The 23,568-nt window shown below is 46.3% G+C and overlaps 1 protein-coding gene across 2 annotated transcripts in view; it reads left to right on the top strand.

The window, feature by feature from the left end:
• The first annotated feature begins 14,518 nt into the window (after positions 1-14,518).
• HAUS5 (HAUS augmin like complex subunit 5) overlaps positions 14,519-23,568 on the top strand; it is a 246,752-nt gene continuing 237,702 nt past the window's right edge. Inside the window, exon 1 of one of the 2 annotated variants that reach the window (XM_069201157.1) lies at positions 14,519-14,651. The gene's annotated coding sequence lies outside the window, so the exon portion shown is untranslated. Of the gene's footprint in view, positions 14,652-14,817; positions 14,946-23,568 lie in introns of those variants that run through there. The other variant, XM_069201156.1, reaches the window with a different exon arrangement.

Raw genomic sequence — 23,568 nt, 5'->3', positions numbered from 1 at the left:
GGTAACTTTGGGGTTGCCTTGAACCCCCAACGGTGGGCTACCTTGGACCCAACTTTGAACCCTGTAAGTGTTTTACTTACCTGTGAACTTAACATTTACTTACCTCCCCCAGGAACTGTTGATTTTTCCACTGTGTCCACTTTTAAAATAGCTTATTGCCATTTTTGCCAAAACTGTACATGCTATTGTGATAATCTAAAGTTCCTAGAATACCTGAGTGAAATACCTTTCATTTAAAGTATTGTTTGTAAATCTTGAACCTGTAGTTCTTAAAATAAAATAAGAAAAAATAATTTTCTATATAAAAACCTATTGGCCTGGAATTGTCTTTGAGTGTGTGTTCCTCATTTATTGCCTGTGTGTGTACATCAAATGCTTAACACTACCCTCTGATAAGCCTACTGCTCGACCACACTACCGCAAAATAGAGCATTAGAATTATCTCTTTTTGCCACTATCTCACCTCTAAGGGGAACCCTTGGACTCTGTGCATGCTATTTCTTACTTTGAAATAGTACATACAGAGCCAACTTCCTACAGGGCCCCTCCTCCAGAGGTTGTGAAATATGTCCAGTCGCACCTCCATCAGAGCTTCTACAAAGAAGTTTGCACCTGACTATAAGCGAAATGTCCTCAAACAGACCTAGCAGGGAAAGTTGCTGACACCCCGGAAGTAGACCCAACTATTGTCACTTTTATGAAGACATATGCAAAGGATCGAAAAAAGGGCCTTGATAGAGCATGGTGCAATTGCTAGGATAAGCTCCTGGACACCTGGACATGGCTGGACCCTTAACAAAAATTATTGAATTGGCTTTTCAGCCAAAGATTCCCATCTTCCAGTGGACACTGATGTCCTGGATGGTTGGCCGCAGAGCTATGTGTCAGCTAGGAAACACCAACTACGCTATATCCACTGAACGTCTGAGATCTATACTTATGTGGATAGACCCGAAGCCTAATGATTTAGCGTCCTCAGAAGCTGGTCCTCTAGCCAAAGGTCTGTTATTCGGAGGATCTTTTGTCAAAGAACTTGTCATATTTTGTTCAGCTTACTCCACTATTGACAAGGCTCAAATGCCACTTAAACAAAGTGCTCAAGAGAGGCCTTTCTGCCAGGGCTGCGCCCTATGGAGGTGCAAGTCAGGCCGAGATTCCGTCCAGAGCTCTCAGCATGGTTACTACCCTCGAGGTACAGGTGGCTGGTATGTAGAGGCAACAGACTCCACCTTCTACCCCACTTGTTCCAGAGGAGGCTGTCCTCGATTCTGATGTGGCATCTATCATGGACAACAAAGAGTGGTTCAAGACGCAGGATATTCCGGTGAGAATTATACCTTTTTCCTAGGTAACCTTGGGGGGAAGAGTAGGTCTATTTCCAGACAACTGGAGACAAATTTCCAGAGATTCTTGTGTCTTAGAGACCATTCTAGGCTTCAAACTAGAACTTGACAATACTCCAATTCAATTGAATCCACCAAAGCAAATGTATTTTCTCAAACAGAACAGTCTGATATAGACTCAGAAATCCAAACTCTGTTGGAAAAAGGATCAATATGTTTTTCTGTGCCCCATCTCAAGGGTTTCATAAGCCCCATTTTGCTTGTAGAAAAGAAAGGAAGTGGATATCATCTAGGGCTAAATCTAAAATAATTCAATGTCTGGATTTTATAGAGACATTTCAAAATGGAGGGCATTCACATACTAAGAGATATTCTACAGGAGGTGACTGGATGATCCATCTGGACCTGAAGGATGCTTATCTTTCCATTGTGATTTTTCCACCACCCAGGCGATTCCTTTAATTTCTGTGGCAGGATCAATGTCTAGAATTCACATCTCTCCCCTTCGGGCTGTCTTAAGCCCCCTGGTGCTTCACCAAACTGGTAGGACCAGTGGTGGAGTCCCTAAGAGCCCGTTTGATTGTGTATCTGGACAATCTTCTGTTGATGGCACAAGATTCTCAGACACTCTTAACCCATCTCTCCTGGTCTATTCAGCTTTTTCAGAGCTTGGGCTTTATAGTCAACGCACACAAATCAGTGCCCAGCAGATCGAATTTCTGGGTTTCCAGATAGATTCAGTTCGGACACACTTGATTCTTCCCTACCAGAAGATTTGGAACAACAATAGAGAACTAAGGTTTGCATTGTGCAAGCAGACTGTATCGATGAGGTAAATCACCAGAAATAGGGTCTCCTGGACTCATCGATTCAAGCTATCTTTCCAGGCCCCTTCATTACAGAGCTCTTCAGAGAATGAAAATTCAACACCTGAAGAAGGGCCTCTCTTACTCAGAACAGGTGTCCCTTTCAGACGAAGCCAGGACAGTGATAACGTGGAGGTTGGAACACATGGAGTACTGGAATGGTAAGGCCATTTTCTGGACCTCTCCTAGGTGGTGATAGAATCGGATGCCAGCCTGTGGGGCTGGGAGCGAGATGCAGATCTCTTTTGACAGGGGGTAATTGGTCGGAATTGGAGCTGGCTTTCCATATCAATTGCCTAGAACTTCTAGCAGGTTCTTTTGTCATCAGGAGTTTCTCTCCCCTAAAGACGGAGTGTTGCATACTGCTGAGAATGGATATCTCAGCAGTTCAATATGTTGAAAAGCTAGCAGGGTGACGAAATCCTGTCTGTTAGCAGAGATTGCCAAAGATTTTTAGCATTTCTGTCTCGGCCATCACATATCCATAATGGCGGAATGTCTTCCAGGCAAGAAAAACAGTATAGCCAATTGAAAGTCCCCTTACTTATGGAACTTCAGCGAATGGAAACTAAATCCTTCTGTGTTTCTACTTCCTCACAGTTTGTGGGGCCCATGCAAACTGGAACTGTTTTAATCACGTCTCAAACCTCAATTGGTCAAGTTTTTCAGCTGGCATTTGGATCTGGAAGCCCAGGTTACGGATACATTTCGTCAGGACTTGTCCCAGTTCTGGGGTTACACCTTTCCACCATTCCTGATGATTCCCAGAGTCTTGATAGAACTCAGACGTCAGAGATCATTCTTGTGTCTCCTTTTTGAAGTGCTCAACCTTGGTTCATGGTAGCCCTAGCTCTAGCGATTGCTCCTCCGGTTCTTCTCCTTCCCCGACCAAATCTCCTATTGAATTCCAACGGGCTTCTCATCCCTTAGTCCTATTCGGCCAACTCTGACTGATGGCTTGGATGGTTTCAGGTAAAGATGGTTTACCCAAGGCATATTGCAACAAGCTGCTGGTCTAATTAGAGAAACATGAGCAAGTGGTACACACAAATGTTATACCTTCGATGGAGGAGATGGTGTGGTTGGTGTAACGAATAGAGTATCGATCCAGTGAGGTCACAGTATTGCATGGTGATCAATTTCCTTTCGGAACTAGCTTCCTCTGGTCTGGCCTATAGGAAGTTAAATAATTTCAGATCTGCGATTTTTGCTGGTCCTCTGCTGGTTTATGGTAAACCGGTGGGTGAGCATCCTTTGGTTTACAAAGTAATGAGGGGTATTCATAAGTCCAGTCCTCCTAAGCCCAAGTACTCATCTATTTGGGATGTTAATATTGTGCTCAGATTTCTGGAGCAATGGCCAGCGAACAAGTATTTGTCACATATCTTTCAGCTAACCTGATTATATTACTGCAGCTAGTGTCATGCAAGAGGGTTTCTGATGCTCGTGCACTAGATTTTTCAGGCAGAGTTTTCCCCCAGCAAGTGTGACGTCGACTATTACTCGCCTTACCAAAACTAATTCCAGGTCAGTAACATATCCGATCTTTCCAGATAATTCTCATTTGTGTGTTGTTCATTGTTTGAAAGGCTATGAGGCTGCTTCTTGCGATCTGAGGCAGGATTCTGGTGGCCAACTGCTTATTGCTCTGCAGAAACCTTTAAAGCCTGTATCAGTGGCTACTTTATCCAGGTGGAGATGGTTATTGGCTGAAACTGGTACTAACATCAACTCTGCCAGAGGAGCAATGGCGTCCAAATCGCATGCCTTAGGTTCTCGCATAGAGGACATCATGAGAGCAGTAGATTGGTCTATTGAATCTAAATTTTGAAAGTTTTATTATACACCGATTGTTGATGTGGCGTCTGTGGTGATAATGCAGATTTGAACAAGCACAATTGGAACAACCACGGTGGTTAATGCGGGTCGCCCTAACAATGCATCTCAAAGTAACTTTCTGTACTGCAAGAAATATGGTGCGCATGCCCTTGCGAGCGAAGCGCATAGTGAAAAACTATGGGAAATATTGCTTGTTTCCTTCAGTGTTATATAGCACAATGTGGAACCAAAGTGTTTCAGATGAACACCAGTTAGAGTACACAAGGACAGATCAGTTTTTGTTAGGCACAGAGATTAGGCGTTACGTACAGAATCACAGGATGTGCCGGTGAAGCTGAGACTCAAACCAGGTACCCCAACTCCAAAGTTGGCAGCTCTGGCCATGCCACATCCTCTCCACTTTTAAAGCATCTGGACTTTGCCAATAATAAGTTCATGCTTATAACCCCAAACATGACATAAGTGCATAAATTAATGGGTATGTGCAAGTAGACACCTTCCTTGTAGGTGCAATATTTACAAGAACCCAGTTGCATTTCCAGTACTTGCTTCGGTGTGCTAGGGGCAGTACCTGAAAGCTCCCCGGTTACCCTCAATTGAACATTGAGCTGTGATGAAAGTAACACTCGAGGTGGCCTGCCGGCACTTATGTTAAAGTTACTTATAAATGGTAAAATGCGAGTGTTAATATTGGTTTAATCAGTGTTGCTGTGCACAGCAATACATTTATATACACAAAGTTGCATCACCATTATTAGATTCCCCTCTCATGAACTCTCTGTCAACCCCAGCATGTAGGTACGTAGTCAGACAGGCTCTGAGACCTAGACCTGAGGTTAATGACAGATAGGCCACAGGTGGGGTAACACTTAGAAAAAAACAACAGATGATGGATGAAATGCTGAACAATGCAAACATGCACACAGAGTCACAGATCTGGGTTTTATCCATTGTTACTTTACTCACCATGCCACCCCAGTTTGGACCCAGTCGTACCCAAATCAGTCTTGACCCTGCTCCCCATGGGAACAGTCCAGCCTGAACTGCCAAGCCCTCCATGAACCGGAAGCACATAGCCGGCAGGCCAACACACAAACATGAAAACTCAAAACACATCCCACAGATATTCAGCAACCCCACAATGGTCCAATTGGCCCCAATAATACACATGGCAATGTAGGAAGTTGGCTCTGTATGCACTATTTCAAAGTAAGGAATAGTATGCACAGAGTCCAAGGGTTCCCCTTAGAGGTAAGATAGTGGCAAAAAGAGATAATACTAATGCTCTATTTTGTGGTAGTGTGGTCGAGCAGTAGGCTTATCAAAGGAGTAGTGTTAAGCATTTGTTGTACATACACACAGGCAATAAATGAGGAACACACACTCAGAGACAAATCCAGCTAATAGGTTTTGTTATAGAAAAATATCTTTTCTTAGTTTATTTTAAGAACCACAGGTTCAAATTCTACATGTAATATCTCATTTGAAAGGTATTGCATGTAAGTACTTTAGGAACTTTGAATAATCACAGTAGCATATATACTTTTCACATAAAACACAAATAGCTGTTTTAAAAGTGGACACAGTGCAATTTTCACAGTTCCTGGGGGAGGTAAAGTATTGTTAGTTTCAGCAGGTAAGTAAACCACCTACGGGGTTGAGATTGGGGTCCAAGGTAGCCCAGCGTTGGGGTTTCAGAGCAACCCCAAAGTTACCACACCAGCAGCTCAGGGCCGGTCAGGTGCAGAGTTCAAAGTGGTGCCCAAAACGCATAGGCTTCAATGGAGAGAAGGGGGTGCCCCGTTTCCGGTCTGCCAGCAGGTAAGTACCCGCGTCTTCGGAGGGCAGACCAGGGGGGTTTTGTAGGGCACCGGGGGGGACACAAGTCCACACAAAAAGTACACCCTCAGCAGCGCGGGGGCGGCCGGGTGTACTGTAGAAACAAGCGTCGGGTTTCCAATGAAAATCAATGGGAGACCAGGGGTCTCTTCAGCGATGCAGGCAGGCAAGGGGGGGGCTCCTCGGGGTAGCCACCACCTGGGAAAGGGAGAGGGCCTCCTGGGGGTCACTCCTGCCCTGGAGTTCCGATCCTTCAGGTGCTGGGGGCTGCGGTGCAGGGTCTTTTCCAGACGTCGGGAAATTAGAGTTCAGGCAGTCGCGGTCAGGGGGAGCCTCGGGATTCCCTCTGCAGGCGTCGCTGTGGGGGCTCAGGGGGGACAACTTTGGTTACTCACGGTCTTGGAGTCACCGGAGGGTCCTCCCTGAGGTGTTGGTTCTCCACCAGTCGAGTCGGGGTCGCCGGGTGCAGTGTTGCAAGTCTCACGCTTCTTGCGGGGAGTTGCAGGGGTTTTTAAATCTGCTCCTTTGAAACAAGGTTGCAGTCTTTTTGGAGCAGGGCCGCTGTCCTCGGGAGTTTCTTGTCTTTCTTGAAGCAGGGCAGTCCTCTGAGGATTCAGAGGTCGCTGGTCCTTTGGAAAGCGTCGCTGGAGCAGGTTTCTTTGGAAGGCAGGAGACAGGCCGGTAGGACTGGGGCCAAAGCAGTTGGTGTCTTCTGGTCTTCTTCTGCAGGGGTTTTTCAGCTCAGCAGTCCTCTTCTTCTTGTAGTTTCAGGAATCTAAATTCTTAGGTTCAGGGAAGCCCTTAAATACTAAATTTAAGGGCGTGTTTAGGTCTGGGTGGTTAGTAGCCAATGGCTACTAGCCCTGAGGGTGGGTTCACCCTCTTTGTGCCTCCTCCCAATTGGGGGAATCCTCCTTCTACAAGATGGAGGATTTCTAAATGTCAGAGTCACCTCAGCTCAGGACACCTTAGGGGCTGTCCTGACTGACCAGTGACTCCTCCTTGTTTTTCTCATTATCTCTCCTGGACTTGCCGCCAAAAGTGGGGGCTGTGTCCAGGGGGCGGGCATCTCCACTAGCTGGAGTGCCCTGGGGCATTGTAACACGAAGCTTGAGCCTTTGAAACTCACTGCTAGGTGTTACAGTTCCTGCAGGGGGAAGGTGTGAAGCACCTCCACCCAGAGCAGGCTTTTGTTTCTGTCCCCAGAGAGCACAAAGGCTCTCACCACATGGGGTCAGAAACTCGTCTCTCAGCAGCAGGCTGGCACAGACCAGTCAGTCCTGCACTGAACAATTGGGAAAAATACAGGGGGCATCTCTAAATGCCCTCTGTGTGCATTTATTAATAAATCCAACACTGGCATCCGTGTGGGTTTATTATTCTGAGAAGTTTGATACCAAACTTCCCAGTTTTCAGTGTAGCCATTATGGAGCTGTGGAGTTCGTTTTTGACAGACTCCCAGCCCATATACTCTTATGGCTACCCTGCACTTACAATGTCTAAGGTTTTGCTTAGATACTGTAGGGGCATAGTGCTCATGCACCTATGCCCTCACCTGTGGTATAGTGCACCCTGCCTTAGGGCTGTAAGGCCTGCTAGAGGGGTGGCTTACCTATGCCACAGGCAGTGTGAGGTTGGCATGGCACCCTGAGGGGAGTGCCATGTCGACTTAGTCATTTTCTCCCCACCAGCACACACAAGCTGGCAAGCAGTGTGTCTGTGCTGAGTGAGGGGTCCCTAGGGTGGCATAAGACATGCTGCAGCCCTTAGAGACCTTCCCTGGCATCAGGGCCCTTGGTACCAGGGGTACCAGTTACAAGGGACTTACCTAGGTGCCAGGGTTGTGCCAATTGTGGAAACAATGGTACATTTTAGGTGAAAGAACACTGGTGCTGGGGCCTGGTTATCAGGGTCCCAGCACACTTCTCAGTCAAGTCAGCATCAGTATCAGGCAAAAAGTGGGGGGTAACTGCAACAGGGAGCCATTTCTTCACACATGGCCAGAGTGATGTGGCAAAAAAAACATAAAGTTAGATGCCGTAGTTAGATGCCACATGTAATTGGGAACACTTAGCCAATCAGAACACAGCACACAGTAACCATGTGCCCTTCAGGCCAGACATCTGAGACATATTCGCTGGCCCACACTGCATCCACTCCAGGTGGAGGCCCATCTGCATTCCCTATTTAGAATTATATTTATGACTCCATGACAACTGTTCACATTTTTGCCAAGAAATTAATGTTTTTTTAATGTTTTATGGTACTCAAAATGTATAAAAACCTGCTTCAATCTGATATACATTAAGAGACAGTCCTCAGATCCGGGTTCTGAAGCTGCTCTTCTCGTTGTAATGTTTAAACAAACCCTTCTTGTTTTGCCAGATGCCTCGTCTTTTGGTTTTTACTGTAAACTAATTTGAGCAACACGAGTGAGCAGCACACCAGTAACCTATAGTCTGTGAGATCACTTATCAGTTCCCATTTGTAATGCAGCACTCTTGGAAATGTAAAATACATTTAGACGACCTGGAAGGGGACCTCTGCAACTGTAGCGTGCCCTTTGTGAAGAAACAGGCACCGGAAAACAGATGGAAGTTCCTTTGTCATTAAGTGAAAAAAAAGATTGACCAATAGCGGCCTGGCCAAGTGTCAGGCATCTTGCGTTATAATAATGCTTTACCAATATGTCAGAGATTCTATGTCAAGACCGGAGACTTTGATTATGCTTCTCTTTCTATGCTTTTATTTTTTCACAGCAGCCAATAAAAAAAACCTTTAATACAAAAAACTTAATTTCCCATAACCAAGATCACGTGATCAACCATAGAGTATGGGCTATAAAACTCCAAGTCCTGAACATTCATCCTCTTTCTTTGCTGCTCGGCGGCCAGTTAAGTCCTCTCTGTTTTCTATTACATTGAGCTGTATTCTCAGCGCGTATCAGTGTTTTCGCGGCTGTTCTGCGCGCCGCGTGCGTGTGTTATTTCGGCTCATTAACGCCGGTATCTGTTAACCCCCCTTTTTTATTTCAGGTCGGGAGCGCTTCGGCCTCCCTAGGGAGCGAGTACCTCGCGGTCCCTAAATTCAGTGGAGCCAATCGCGGCCGCCATCTTGGATGTCTGCGACCTTTACAGTCTAGTCTTCGGACTAGTTCACTGCGGCGCGCATGCGCGCATATGCAGTTGCTTCGTTTTTATCGGCGAGGAGACTGGGGAGAGCGTTAGCGGTGCGCTTCACCGCTCGGTTGCCTCCTTTTTCCCCAGATTATTGTTAAGTGCTCCTCAGGCAGTGTTTTGCTAGAGGCTCCTGACGCCCTGGTGCCTTCTTGGGCCAGGGTAGTAAAATGTGAGTAGGCTCTGCCTAGAGTGTTTGGCAGGCGTCTCCCTCCACTCTCTAACTTGTACTTCGCCTGCAGGGGCCACACTCCCCCTTGAATTATAGCCCTGCTATAAATACTTTATATATATACCTTTTTTCAAAAATATATAACTTTACCTTTTTTGTGGGGTCGTTGCCTTCAGAAACAGGCAATATGGAGCAGTATGACCCTTTTGAGGCACAGGGAGAAACCCAGGACATGGGTCCTTCTTTTGAAGACAGCCTCGTCGAGGCTCTGGACTCTAATGTCCAATATTCTGTCAATAAAGCCTTGGCGAAGGCATTAGGACTATTGACTTCGCACCTGAAGGGGTTTGCGCGTCAGCAGGGCTGGCTTCCTTCCCTGACATTCTCAGAATCAACTTCTCAAAATCCTAATCCTGGTGGCAAAGCTAAGGGAAAGTCCTAGGGCAAACGTTGGCACTCTGATGCTTTTGAACAGTTTTCAGCTTCCATACTGGCGGATCATGGCTATACTCATTCTTCGCAAGCGTCTAATTCCAACGATAATTCAAATTATTCGGACTCCTTGTCTCAGGATTCGTCCGACAGCGATCATGTTGATCTTCCAGATCCTAGTAAGAAACGGTGACGGGACTGCGATTACGATCCGGGCCCAAGCCCTCCTAAAGTTCTCAGCTTCGACCCCACGGAGATCGTCCATCCCAGGTCCTCCAACTGGGTTCCTCTTCCTGAGGTCGCATCATATGTCCAATGCCATCTTCGCCAGGGTTTTGACAAGGATGTCAGAGCGAGGCTTCACTCGGAATGCCCACGCCCAGATCTCGCTGGTAAGGTCTCAGATACCCCGGAGGTGGATCCCACTATTGTCACCTTTCTGAAGAAGTGGTCCAAAGACCCAAAAAAGGGTCTCGACAGAGCTTGGCGGTCTTGCCAAGACAAATTATTGGTGATGTCTGGACCTCTCACCAAGATTCTTGAACTTGGGTTTCAGGCGAAGGAATCTGGAGTGGCTGTGGACCCGGACTTACTTATTGGATGGCCACAGCGTGCAGTCTGTCTTTTAGGCAACACCAATGTGGCAATGTCGACAGAGAGAAGAAGGACCATCCTCATGCGCATTGACCCGAAACTAATCGAATTAGCATCCTCTGAGTCTGGTCCGGTGGCTCAAGGCCTCCTTTTCGGAGGTCCTTTTGTGAAGGATTTAGCAAAGTTTGCAGCCACTTACAATACCTTTATCAAAGCACAATTGTTTGTAAAGAAGGTTTTTCTCAATTCCCTTTTTGGCAGGGCCGGACAATTTAGGGCCCATTCGTCAGGCCGAGGTTTCAATCAGGGCCCCCAGAGGGAACATTTCAATCGGTAAAGGGGTAGCTGGCAGGACCAATCATCTGACCAGACCCTCTACACCTCCCGCCCCAGTGGAGGTCGCCAGCGATTCCGCAAAGGTTATGGCAGAGGCCAGCAGCGAACTCTCAGGAGTCAGGTTTCTCAGGTGAGCATTTTACCTTACTCAGAGGTGATTTTGGGGGGGACGGATTCAAGATTTCGTCAATAACTGCAGGCAGATCACCCAAGATCCCTGGGTTCTAGAGTCAGTAAGGGGGTTCAAACTGGAGTTTTACAATTCCCAAGTTCAGGAGTGCCCTCCTCAAGATCTGTATTTTTCCCTTCCCGATCAAGAGCTCATATCTCAAGAGACTTCCGGCTTGCTCCTCAAGGATGCTATATGCCGCACCAGCCCTCATCCCAAGGGTTTTGCGAGTCCCATTTTCTTGGTCAACAAGAGGGGAGGGGGCTCTCGCTTAGTACTCAATCTCAAGGAGTTCAACTCCTGGATAGTTTACAGACACTTCAAGATGGAGGGTATCCATCTTCTCAGGGACTTGCTTCTAAAGGACGATTGGATGGTCCGCTTAGATCTAAAAGACGCCTATCTCTCAGTTCCTGTTTTCGCTCCTCACAGGCGCTTCCTGCAGTCCTTTTGGCAGGGGCAATGCTACGAGTACAAAGTCCTCCCTTTTGGTCTCTCATCAGCTCCGTGGTCTTCACCAAACTGAGGAGGCCGGTCGTGGAGGCCCTTCATGCCAGAGGGGTCCGGTTGATCGTGTATCTGGACGATCTCATCCTGATGGGCCAGGATCCTCTTTTGGTTACTCAGCATCTGTCTTGGACAGTGCACCTTCTACAATCGCTAGGATTTGTAATCAATCAACCGAAAATCAAGTCTAATCCCCTCTCAGCGGATGGAATTGTTGGGGTTCCAGATAGATTCGATTCTATTCCAGTTGTTTCTTCCCTTACACAAGATTCAGAATATCAAGAGGGAATTGAAATCTGCTTTGCAAGCCCAGACAATGTCATTGAGATCAGTGGCTCGGATTGTAGGTCTTTTGGCCTCTTCTATCCAGGCGATTTTTCCAGGTCCCCTCCACTACAGGGCTCTTCAACGCCTAAAAATTCAACATCTGCAGAAGGGATTAGACTATGCGGATCAAATCCAACTGTCTCAGGAGGCCAAGCTGGAGATGAACTGGTGGCTGAACCACATGGAAGCCTGGAATGGCAGTGCGATCTTTGGCAGCGCCCCGGATGTGGTTCTGGATCGGATGCCAGCAGGTGGGGTTGGGGGGCCAGGTGCGGTTCCCACTCCACGGGGGGTTGCTGGTCGGAGTCGGAATTACAACTCCACATCAACTGCTTGGAACTGCTGGCAGGCTCGTTTGCAATCAGGAGTCTGTCTCCCCTCAAAAGCGATTGTTGCATTCTGCTGCGGATGGACAACGTCTCCGTGGTACGCTATGTCAACAGGCTGGGAGGGACAAGGTCTCGGATGCTCTCAGAGATGTCCAAGGATCTTTGGCATTATTGTCTCCAGCATCGGATATCGCTCATAGCGGAATATCTACCAGGGGCCACAAATGCGGTGGCAGACTGGTACTCCCGACACCTTCGGGACTTCAACGACTGGAGGTTACATCCTCGGATCTTTGCTCAGATCAATCACCTGTGAGGCTCATGCTCTGTGGATCTTTTTGCCTCTCGGCTCAATCGTCAGATCCCTGTGTTCTTCAGTTGGCGTCTGGATCTGGAAGCGTCAGCGACGGATGCATTCTTACAGGATTGGTCATCCCTCAGGGGGTATGTGTTTTCTCCATTCAGCATGATCCCCAGGGTTCTTGCTCAGGTCAGGCGTCAGTGTGTGGACCTGGTGTTAGTGACTCCCCTGTGGAGGGCTCAGCCGTGGTTCCCTTTGATTCTGGAGATGTCATTCGATGTTTCTCTCCTGGTTCCTCATCGTCAGACCCTGTTGCTGGACCCAGTAGGCTGCCCTCATCCTCTGATTCTATCGGAACAATTGCGCTTAGTGGCGTGGAGAATTTCAGGGGCAGATGGCAAATGTCAGGCATTTCGTCAGCAGCTTCCGCGTTCATCAACCAGGCTTGGTCCGATAATACCCACAAACGATATGCTTTGGCATGGCGATAATGGGCCAATTGGTGTAGCGAAAGGGATTTGGATCTCTCTAAGGCGGATGTCTGCTTCATAGTGAATTTCTTATCCTCTTTAGCTAAGTCTGGTTTACCCTATAGATCGGTTAACAATTACAGATTGGCTATATCAGCAGGGCATGTTCCAGTGAATGGAAAACCGGTAGGGGAGGATTTCTTGGTGTGCAAGTTACTCAGAGGCATTCGTTTTGCCTCGCCTCCCCAACCAAAATATACATCCCTTTGGGATGTTGATGTGGTGCTCAGGTTTCTCAGGTCATGGCCTGATAACAAATATATGTCTCGTAAACAGTTGTTGGCCAAATTAACCATGTTATTATGTCTGATTTCCTGTAAGCGGGTGTCAGATGTGAGAGCTCTGGACCTCAAAGGTAGATCCTTTTCCCCAGAGGGAGTATCTTTGTTGTGTCAAGAAGAACAAAGAACAATACTAAATCTGTTTCTTATCCGTGTTTTCCTCAGGATTCTAAACTCTGTGTGGTGCAATGTCTTAAAGCATATGAAGCTGCCACCTGTGACGTTTGACCTGAACCACTCGTGCAACTTCTTATTGCTTTACAGAAACCGTTTAAGCCAGTTTCTTCTGCCACTTTGGCAAGATGGATACGATGGTTGCTTTCGGAGGCCGGTATTGATATTTCCGTTTTTGGGGCTCACTCAGCGAGAGGAGCTTTGGCTTCAAAATCCTTTTTGTTAGGATCCAGTTTGAATAAGATCATGAAGGCAGCAGATTGGTCTTCTGATTCTACGTTTAAATCTTTTTATTATAAACCAATTGTGGATATAGCGTCAGTGGTGGCTGCACAGCTTTGAACAAGCATAATCAAAGCCTCCGGTCCTGACGTAGAATCAAAACATTTCTAGCTTTTGCGTCAAGAATTTTCAGTTCTATTAAGGACACGGAGGCGAAGATTATCCCACCCAAAGGAGATGTGTTTCGACGTAGTAAGGTATAAGTACTACTGTTAAGGTTTTACAAAGTTAAAATGTATGTATATTCCCGCCCATCATGACATTCAGATTTGATAGTTCTTTTGGGGAGTAGTTTTTAGTTTTTTTTCTTTATTCCTAGGAAATTATCAGAAGCAATCTTGATGCTCGCCAGTTCGTCAGCTGGGAGTCTTTTTCATTTGAGATCTTCAGTTGCAGTTGTGGTTCAGGATCTTCTAAGAACCTGGATGGTCTGTTTGGACTTCTGTTTGGATGCTTATGCTAGGACTGTTTATAGTCAATTTCCAGGTTGGGACTTTGTTTATTTTGTTGCAAAGAAAGAGGACGAATGTTCAGGACTTGGAATTTTATAGCCCATACCCTATGGTTGGTCACGTGATCTTGGTTATGGAAAATGAAGTTTTTTGTATAAAAGGTTTTTTTTATTGGCTGCTGTGAAAAAATAAAAGCATAGAACGAGAAGCATAATCTTCGCCTCTGTGTCCTTAATACAATTGAAAATTCTTGACGCGAAAGCTAGAAATGTTTTGATTGTCAGCAAGTCTGAAGAGGGGGAAAACCACCTTGTTCCAGTTCTCAGTTTGCTAGGTGAGCTCCTAGTATAGTTTAGCTAAGGCCAGAAGGTGGCGGTGGTGTACAACGAGGTATAGGACTCAGGTGTACAAACGAGCTGCGGAAAAGGTCGGACCCGCCCTAGCATTTGAAAACACTCCGGGCGGCAGCGATTTGCATTCTCACTTTGTAAGGTTCCCATTGGCTACTCATTGCCCTCGTGGTATACCGTGAGCCAATGACGTGCTGTCCCTAGGCAAGAGCACGCCTAGCTCGACTGCAAGATGGCCGCCCCCGCAGACCCGCAACTCTGGATCTTATACCCGGAATACCGAGACCATTACTGAGTTCTCGGCAGGACCTGTCCCGCACAGCCCTTCACACCCACGTAACCGTTTGTCACAGTAAGAGAATCCAGCGTTGAGTAGGTGCACAACGGAAACACCAGTTACAACCCGCACATTCTGGTTGACACTGACATAAGTACCTGACACGTGACATATATTTCCTCCAATTATAGGCACGGGCTAGTCGTGTCTGTAACTTCACGCATGACATGATTGTTTTGACGTACGGGTCACGTGACGATGCATGGTGCCTCAACATTTAGGTTTAAGGACTTCCTTTCCCAGACGCCCCTGCGCGTGTGACGAGGGACGCGCCCAGGGTTTGAGCATAGCTGGCGGGAGCCTGGCACGGTAAGCGGGTTGCGGACTAACCGTAGTGTCCGTTGTCAGTTGACTTGTCCGTCTCAGACTTTGATTTATCCTTCTAATTCAAACACGATTCGTAAAGGGGGTGCCGATACTTTATTGGAAGGATAGTTTTACTTTGCTTTTGACACTGGCGTGGGTTCAACTAAAGAAGGCGGGACCCTACGGGTGGCACTGACGCACAAGCGACAGCAACGTATGCGGCCAGGGTTTCAGCTACGTGTGTGTCACCGAACACGCTGCCGAGGTTTCCGCTACCTGTGTGTGTCACAGAACACGCTGCCAGGGTTTCAGCTACCTGTGTGTGTCACAGAACACGCTGCCAGGGTTTCAGCTACCTGTGTGTGTCACAGAACAAGCTGCTGAGGTTTCAGCTACCTGTGTGTGTCACAGAACACGCTGCCAGGGTTTCAGCTACCTGTGTGTGTCACAGAACAAGCTGCTGAGGTTTCAGCTACCTGTGTGTGTCACAGAACAAGCTGCTGAGGTTTCAGCTACCTGTGTGTGTCACAGAACAAGCTGCTGAGGTTTCAGCTACCTGTGTGTGTCACAGAACACGCTGCCAGGGTTTCAGCTACCTGTGTGTGTCACAGAACACCTGCTGAGGTTTCAGCTACCTGTGTGTGTCACAGAACACGCTGCCGAGGTTTCAGCTACCTGTGTGTGTCACAGAACAAGCTGCCAGGGTTTCCGCTACCTGTGTGTGTCACAGAACACGCTGCCAGGGTTTCAGCTACCTGTGTGTGTCACAGAACAAGCTGCTGAGGTTTCAGCTACCTGTGTGTGTCACAGAACACGCTGCCGAGGTTTCAGCTACCTGTGTGTGTCACAGAACACGCTGCCGAGGTTTCAGCTACCTGTGTGTGTCACAGAACACGCTGCCGAGGTTTCAGCTACCTGTGTGTGTCACAGAACACGCTGCCGAGGTTTCACCTACCTGTGTGTGTCACAGAACACGCTGCCGAGGTTTCAGCTACCTGTGTGTGTCACAGAACACGCTGCCGAGGTTTCAGCTACCTGTGTGTGTCACAGAACACGCTGCCGAGGTTTCAGCTACCTGTGTGTGTCACAGAACACGCTGCCGAGGTTTCAGCTACCTGTGTGTGTCACAGAACACGCTGCCGAGGTTTCAGCTACCTGTGTGTGTCACAGAACAAGCTGCTGAGGTTTCAGCTACCTGTGTGTGTCACAGAACAAGCTGCTGAGGTTTCAGCTACCTGTGTGTGTCACAGAACAAGCTGCCGAGGTTTCAGCTACCTGTGTGTGTGTTACAGAACACCTGCTGAGGTTTCAGCTACCTGTGTGTGTCACAGAACACGCTGCCGAGGTTTCAGCTACCTGTGTGTGTCACAGAACACGCTGCCGAGGTTTCAGCTACCTGTGTGTGTCACAGAACACGCTGCCGAGGTTTCAGCTACCTGTGTGTGTCACAGAACAAGCTGCTGAGGTTTCAGCTACCTGTGTGTGTGTTACAGAACACCTGCTGAGGTTTCAGCTACCTGTGTGTGTCACAGAACACGCTGCCGAGGTTTCACCTACCTGTGTGCGTCACAGAACAAGCTGCTGAGGTTTCAGCTACCTGTGTTTGTCACAGAACACGCTGCCGAGGTTTCAGCTACCTGTGTGTGTCACAGAACAAGCTGCTGAGGTTTCAGCTACCTGTGTGTTACAGAACATCCTACTGAGGTTTCAGCTACCCGTGTGTGTCACAGAACACGCTGCCGAGGTTACCGCTACCTGTGTGTGTCACAGAACAAGCTGCTGAGGTTTCAGCTACCTGTGTGTGTCACAGAACAAGCTGCTGAGGTTTCAGCTACCTGTGTGTGTCACAGAACAAGCTGCTGAGGTTTCAGCTACCTGTGTGTGTCACAGAACAAGCTGCCGAGGTTTCAGCTACCTGTGTGTGTCACAGAACAAGCTGCTGAGGTTTCAGCTACCTGTGTGTGTGTTACAGAACACCTGCTGAGGTTTCAGCTACCTGTGTGTGTCACAGAACACGCTGCCGAGGTTTCAGCTACCTGTGTGTGTCACAGAACAAGCTGCTGAGGTTTCAGCTACCTGTGTGTGTGTTACAGAACACCTGCTGAGGTTTCAGCTACCTGTGTGTGTCACAGAACACGCTGCCGAGGTTTCACCTACCTGTGTGCGTCACAGAACAAGCTGCTGAGGTTTCAGCTACCTGTGTGCGTCACAGAACAAGCTGCTGAGGTTTCAGCTACCTGTGTTTGTCACAGAACACGCTGCCGAGGTTTCAGCTATCTGTGTGTGTCACAGAACAAGCTGCTGAGGTTTCAGCTACCTGTGTGTTACAGAACATCCTACTGAGGTTTCAGCTACCCGTGTGTGTCACAGAACACGCTGCCGAGGTTACCGCTACCTGTGTGTGTCACAGAACAAGCTGCTGAGGTTTCAGCTACCTGTGTGTGTCACAGAACACGCTGCCAGGGTTTCAGCTACCTGTGTGTGTCGCAGAACACGCTGCCAGGGTTTCAGCTACCTGTGTGTGTCACAGAACACGCTGCCAGGGTTTCACCTACCTGTGTGTGTCACAGAACACGCTGCCGAGGTTTCAGCTACCTGTGTGTGTCACAGAACACGCTGCCGAGGTTTCAGCTACCTGTGTGTGTCACAGAACACGCTGCCGAGGTTTCAGCTACCTGTGTGTGTCACAGAACACGCTGCCGAGGTTTCACCTACCTGTGTGTGTCACAGAACACGCTGCCGAGGTTTCAGCTACCTGTGTGTGTCACAGAACAAGCTGCTGAGGTTTCAGCTACCTGTGTGTGTCACAGAACAAGCTGCTGAGGTTTCAGCTACCTGTGTGTGTCACAGAACAAGCTGCCGAGGTTTCAGCTACCTGTGTGTGTGTTACAGAACACCTGCTGAGGTTTCAGCTACCTGTGTGTGTCACAGAACACGCTGCCGAGGTTTCAGCTACCTGTGTGTGTCACAGAACACGCTGCCGAGGTTTCAGCTACCTGTGTGTGTCACAGAACAAGCTGCTGAGGTTTCAGCTACCTGTGTGTGTGTTACAGAACACCTGCTGAGGTTTCAGCTACCTGTGTGTGTCACAGAACACGCTGCCGAGGTTTCACCTACCTGTGTGCGTCACAGAACAAGCTGCTGAGGTTTCAGCTACCTGTGTTTGTCACAGAACACGCTGCCGAGGTTTCAGCTACCTGTGTGTGTCACAGAACAAGCTGCTGAGGTTTCAGCTACCTGTGTGTTACAGAACATCCTACTGAGGTTTCAGCTACCCGTGTGTGTCACAGAACACGCTGCCGAGGTTACCGCTACCTGTGTGTGTCACAGAACAAGCTGCTGAGGTTTCAGCTACCTGTGTGTGTCACAGAACAAGCTGCTGAGGTTTCAGCTACCTGTGTGTGTCACAGAACAAGCTGCTGAGGTTTCAGCTACCTGTGTGTGTCACAGAACAAGCTGCCGAGGTTTCAGCTACCTGTGTGTGTCACAGAACAAGCTGCTGAGGTTTCAGCTACCTGTGTGTGTGTTACAGAACACCTGCTGAGGTTTCAGCTACCTGTGTGTGTCACAGAACACGCTGCCGAGGTTTCAGCTACCTGTGTGTGTCACAGAACAAGCTGCTGAGGTTTCAGCTACCTGTGTGTGTGTTACAGAACACCTGCTGAGGTTTCAGCTACCTGTGTGTGTCACAGAACACGCTGCCGAGGTTTCACCTACCTGTGTGCGTCACAGAACAAGCTGCTGAGGTTTCAGCTACCTGTGTGCGTCACAGAACAAGCTGCTGAGGTTTCAGCTACCTGTGTTTGTCACAGAACACGCTGCCGAGGTTTCAGCTACCTGTGTGTGTCACAGAACAAGCTGCTGAGGTTTCAGCTACCTGTGTGTTACAGAACATCCTACTGAGGTTTCAGCTACCCGTGTGTGTCACAGAACACGCTGCCGAGGTTACCGCTACCTGTGTGTGTCACAGAACAAGCTGCTGAGGTTTCAGCTACCTGTGTGTGTCACAGAACACGCTGCCAGGGTTTCAGCTACCTGTGTGTGTCGCAGAACACGCTGCCAGGGTTTCAGCTACCTGTGTGTGTCACAGAACACGCTGCCAGGGTTTCACCTACCTGTGTGTTACAGAACATCCTACTGAGGTTTCAGCTACCCGTGTGTGTCACAGAACACGCTGCCGAGGTTACCGCTACCTGTGTGTGTCACAGAACACCCTGCTGAGGTTTCAGCTACCTGTTTGGGTTACAGAACACGCTACCAGGGTTTCAGCTGCTTGTGTGTGAGTGTGTGTTACAGAACATACTGCCGAGGTTTCAGCTGCCTGTGTGTGTTACAGAACATACTGCCGAGGTTTCAGCTGCCTGTGTGTGTTACAGAACATACTGCCGAGGTTTCAGCTGCCTGTGTATTGTGCTTTGGTACTTATGACCCAACCAGTGCCTTTCCGTCTGGCAACCCTAGGATAAATAAGCAGCCCTGCAAAAAGAGAAAAACTGCATTTTGAAGTGGTCTTTCCATTATGGCTTCCCAGAGGTTAGAATACACTCACCCCAAAAACTCTGAATGGTTATGTTATTGGTAGGGTGATGAATTAGAAATTATTCCAGCGAGAGGCTTCCATTGAGAAAGCTGCCCAAGATGACACATGAGAGTTAACTTCGTGTCAAATGGGAAGGGGTTTCAACTGAACGAGAGCTTTTTACCTGGAGGATCTCTACCCAAGATGGCACTACTGGTGTGCCTGTATAGTATTGCGTGTCCAATTTTTTTTTTTTTTCTTTCTCTTTTCAGTCCTCATGAAAATCTGCTTCTGATCACAATGCTATGTTGCTAAATACAAGAGAAGTCATTGAAGACTGTCTATACTAGCAATCAGATTACTGTGCCACAGCTACGTAACAATTTAAGAGCACAGTGACTTAGCTTTGTGTTGGCCAGTTGGAGCGGTATCATTTTAAAAGTCACAAGGTTCGAGGTGACTGCTCGAAGTGCACTCGGCACACTATTTACATTACCCCAACTGCAGTCTGTTCGGTTCTGCTTCTGACGAGTATCAAACAGGAAGTGTCTCCATTGAGTCTGTGTCCTGCAAGCATCTCCTCTGTTTCATCTGGAGATTTTTAATTTTTTTTGTAAAACTGAAAGGCTATGGATATTGATTTTCTTTTCCTCTGGGGTTGATTTAAGGGCTAGACGAACCCCCATGTCAACATAAGTTTTTGAGAGCATCACCATTGTTAGGCCTCTTGCCAATAGTATTTTTTTAAATAACGTGTTTACTGCCATTCTGAAATATTATTTTTTAATTGTATTGCACAGTGTAATATTTTCTTTAAAATCTGCGTTTGGTAGCAAGCAGAATATGGTTTTAAATTATATTTTCTTTCTATGATGATTGAAATTCAAGCGTTTCAGAAGAGTTTATGCAGAAAGAGTTTTTTTAAATGTTCCTTTTTCTTTGTATGCTGCTGGTAATGTGATGGATTTGCATGGGGCTTGCTGCAGCTAGTGCACTCAGTGTTGTCCTTCATTTCTTTTGTCTCTGGTACTTTGACTCGCACTGGTTTCTGCTGTATTTTCATTTTTTTTTGTTTAGTTTCCGATAGGTTGTTATTTCTTTATGGTATCAGTATGACTGAGTGCACTATTAAATTTAGATGTGTAATTACTAGGGTTGTGTCAGTACCATTGTTGTTTGCACTCTATTTATTCACATTCAGTTGTTGAGAAGTGTTTGGGTTATGTTGAACCCTGTTTCGTGGTCTCCCTCAGTGATTGCGTACACTATTTTATGATAACAAGTTCCAGTTCTAGGGCCGCGCACCGTTGAATGAAGTGGTATACAGTGGAGCAGGGTATAGTGTAGTGGGGTAAACTGTAGTGACGTACAGTTTAATAGTATAGAGTGGAATAACGTTGAGTGTAGTGGCATATTGTGGCGTGCCATATAATGGAATAGTGTATAATAGAGTGACGTAGACTGGGGTATTGTTAAATGGAATAGCGTAGAGTGGCATACAATGGAATAGGGTAGAGTGGAGCGGCCTATATTGGAATAGTGTTGTGGCATACTCTGGAATGAGTGGAGTTGTTATAAGAGTGGAATGGGGGGAGAGTAGAATAGCATACAGTAGAGTGGAATACCGTAGAGCAGGGGTCTTCAAACTGGGGGCAGGCCCCCCATAGGGAGCCTCAAGTGATCGCAGGGGGAAGCGCCAGGCTCTGGGCAAAAGAAGCGTTACACAGATAAGTGTTTTGTTTTAAGGAGAAACATGTTTTTGCACTTTTTTAAAAAGGTAACATTACTTAACTGCAATGTTTAAATACGCCTAGACATATTTAAACATTGCCATCTTTATAAAATAATTGTGAAAAATTCTGAAGAGGGGGGTGGGCAATGTTTATATTTTTCAACAGATGGAGCGTGGCATTAAAAAGATTGGAGACCACTGCCGTAGAGTGTAGTGGCATGGAGTGCAATAGCGCATATTGAAGTGGAGTGTGGCACTTGAAACAGACTTAGCTTGAAAGTTGGTGAAAGTATATAGTGGCAGGAATATAGATTAGGGGGTGTGAATGGTATTTTTTGGTAGTAGATGTAAACAGTATAGGTGGTATTAAAGCTACATCTGTTAAAATACTTAGTTATGTATTCTTCCGTGGTAGATGTAGATGAGAAGGCACTGTGATTGGCTGATAGCTGTCTTCACAAAATGTAAAAGGTAGACATGTAGTTTTTGCTGCATTGTGAGTTAGGGCAGTAGATCTAGGTAAGTAGTAGTTTTTATTGTTGTACTCTACCTATTACCACTTTTTCTTGAAGTGTTATTAAGTAGAGAAATGTATTTATTTTTCTGTATATGTTTTACAACAGTTTATGGTGAAGCAAGTGTTTACAATACTTTAAACATTTTTTTTTTTTTTAGTCATTTTTAGGTATTACTGCGGTACTCAGTGTACTTTTTTGTGAAGAATTAAATATGTAAAGCATTGAAAATACTCTGTAGTACACTATATTTGTAAAATATAGCGTAGAACAATTTTATTTTTAATGTTTTAACTTTTTATTTTTTAGGTACAGTGGTACTTTTTAGAAAGTACTGCTGTAGTCCGTACAATTTATTTAAAATATATAGAAACTTATAAATCCCCCATCTGTTACCACTTTAATAAAGCGGTAATTCATAGGGGAAAAATATAAACCGAATACTTACCTATATTTAAGGACGGAACACAACCAAAGTGTTTTTAAAACAATGTGGCTCCTTTTTACTTTTGGAAAGGTAGTCATTAGTCAATCACATAGTGTAATTGCTGTGTACTGTGGTACTTCCGTAAAATGTTGCGAAACTAACAGATATCACTAAGTTAAAATGCCTTATAACAAATAAAAATACTTACTCTACTTACCTGTTCTACCAAAAGGATCACCTACTCTATATTCCTGCCAAATTTCATTGAAATCAATTCAGCCGTTTTTGGTAGCTGTGAATACAAAGTCTATGGAGAATGGATTGGTGCTCAAACCCGATTTGGGACCCTTCTTTTTATCTTTGTGCCCTGTTGACTAATCTCCACAAAACTTTGCGACATGCTCCTGTGTAGAAAAAGGAACAGGTCTGCCTGGTATTGTAGATATTCGTCAAACGGGTACAAAGTTATTAGCAACCAAAAAGCAGAGAAATTCCAAACTCTAGGAATCCTAACTTTAACTACAGGGTGTAGGTTAAACTTTTTTTATGGTTAGGACAACTTTTATTTATCATTACTATAAAAAACAAACTTAAACTACACAAACATTAGAAATGCTTAACCCTTTTGCTGCTAGCCACACCTCCACCACCAATACCAAGCTTTTTTTTTATTTATTTTTTATTAGCTATTTGGGGTAGTGCTTAGGCCTTCATATGATTTTGTCACATAAGCTATGATTGCCAGATTTGTGTCCTTATTCCCCCCCCCCCCAACATCCTGTGGATTCAAAAGGTACCCACGGTTTGTGGATTTCCCTGGAGGCGACCAATAAATTAGCCAAAATAAAGCTACGTTTTGGGAAAATGGGGAAAAAAGTGCTGTGGAAAAAAGTGTCTGCCCCCCCCACGCAAATGGTATCAACAAAAGGCTTGCGATGCTAAAATCACCATCCTCCCAGCTATGAGGAAAAGGCAGACTTGGTTCAGAAAACCACATTATTTACCATAGTTTCAGCATTTTACTGGGAGATAGCCCGTTTTTTCCTAATTTTGTGCTTTCATCCTTCTCCCAGTATGTGGAGGAAAGGGTTGTGAGACCCATGGTGGATCCAAGAAAGCTATTCATTTCTGAAAACTAGACAACATTCTGAATTCAGCAAGGGTCATTTGTGTAGATCCTCCCCATATTTTCCCAAATAAAATAATAACAAATATATTGAGAATTAATAGGAAAAAACAGGCATTTGTGGCAACGTTTTCATTTGTAACATCTGATTGCGATGTCCGATTTACAAAAGCAATGTACTATTACATCTGCTAGACCATTCTAATAGTGAGGGTAAGTGGGTTTTATAAGAACTCGAGGTACCCAGAGCCAATAACTGAGTTACACCTTGCATTGGTTTTTCACTGGGTATAGAGTAATTCATATG

The sequence above is a fragment of the Pleurodeles waltl genome, chromosome 7, assembly GCF_031143425.1.
Source record: "Pleurodeles waltl isolate 20211129_DDA chromosome 7, aPleWal1.hap1.20221129, whole genome shotgun sequence".
Classification (NCBI taxonomy): domain Eukaryota; kingdom Metazoa; phylum Chordata; class Amphibia; order Caudata; family Salamandridae; genus Pleurodeles; species Pleurodeles waltl.
Note: the sequence above shows the minus strand (reverse complement) of the source record. Positions and strands in the feature narration are given on the sequence as shown.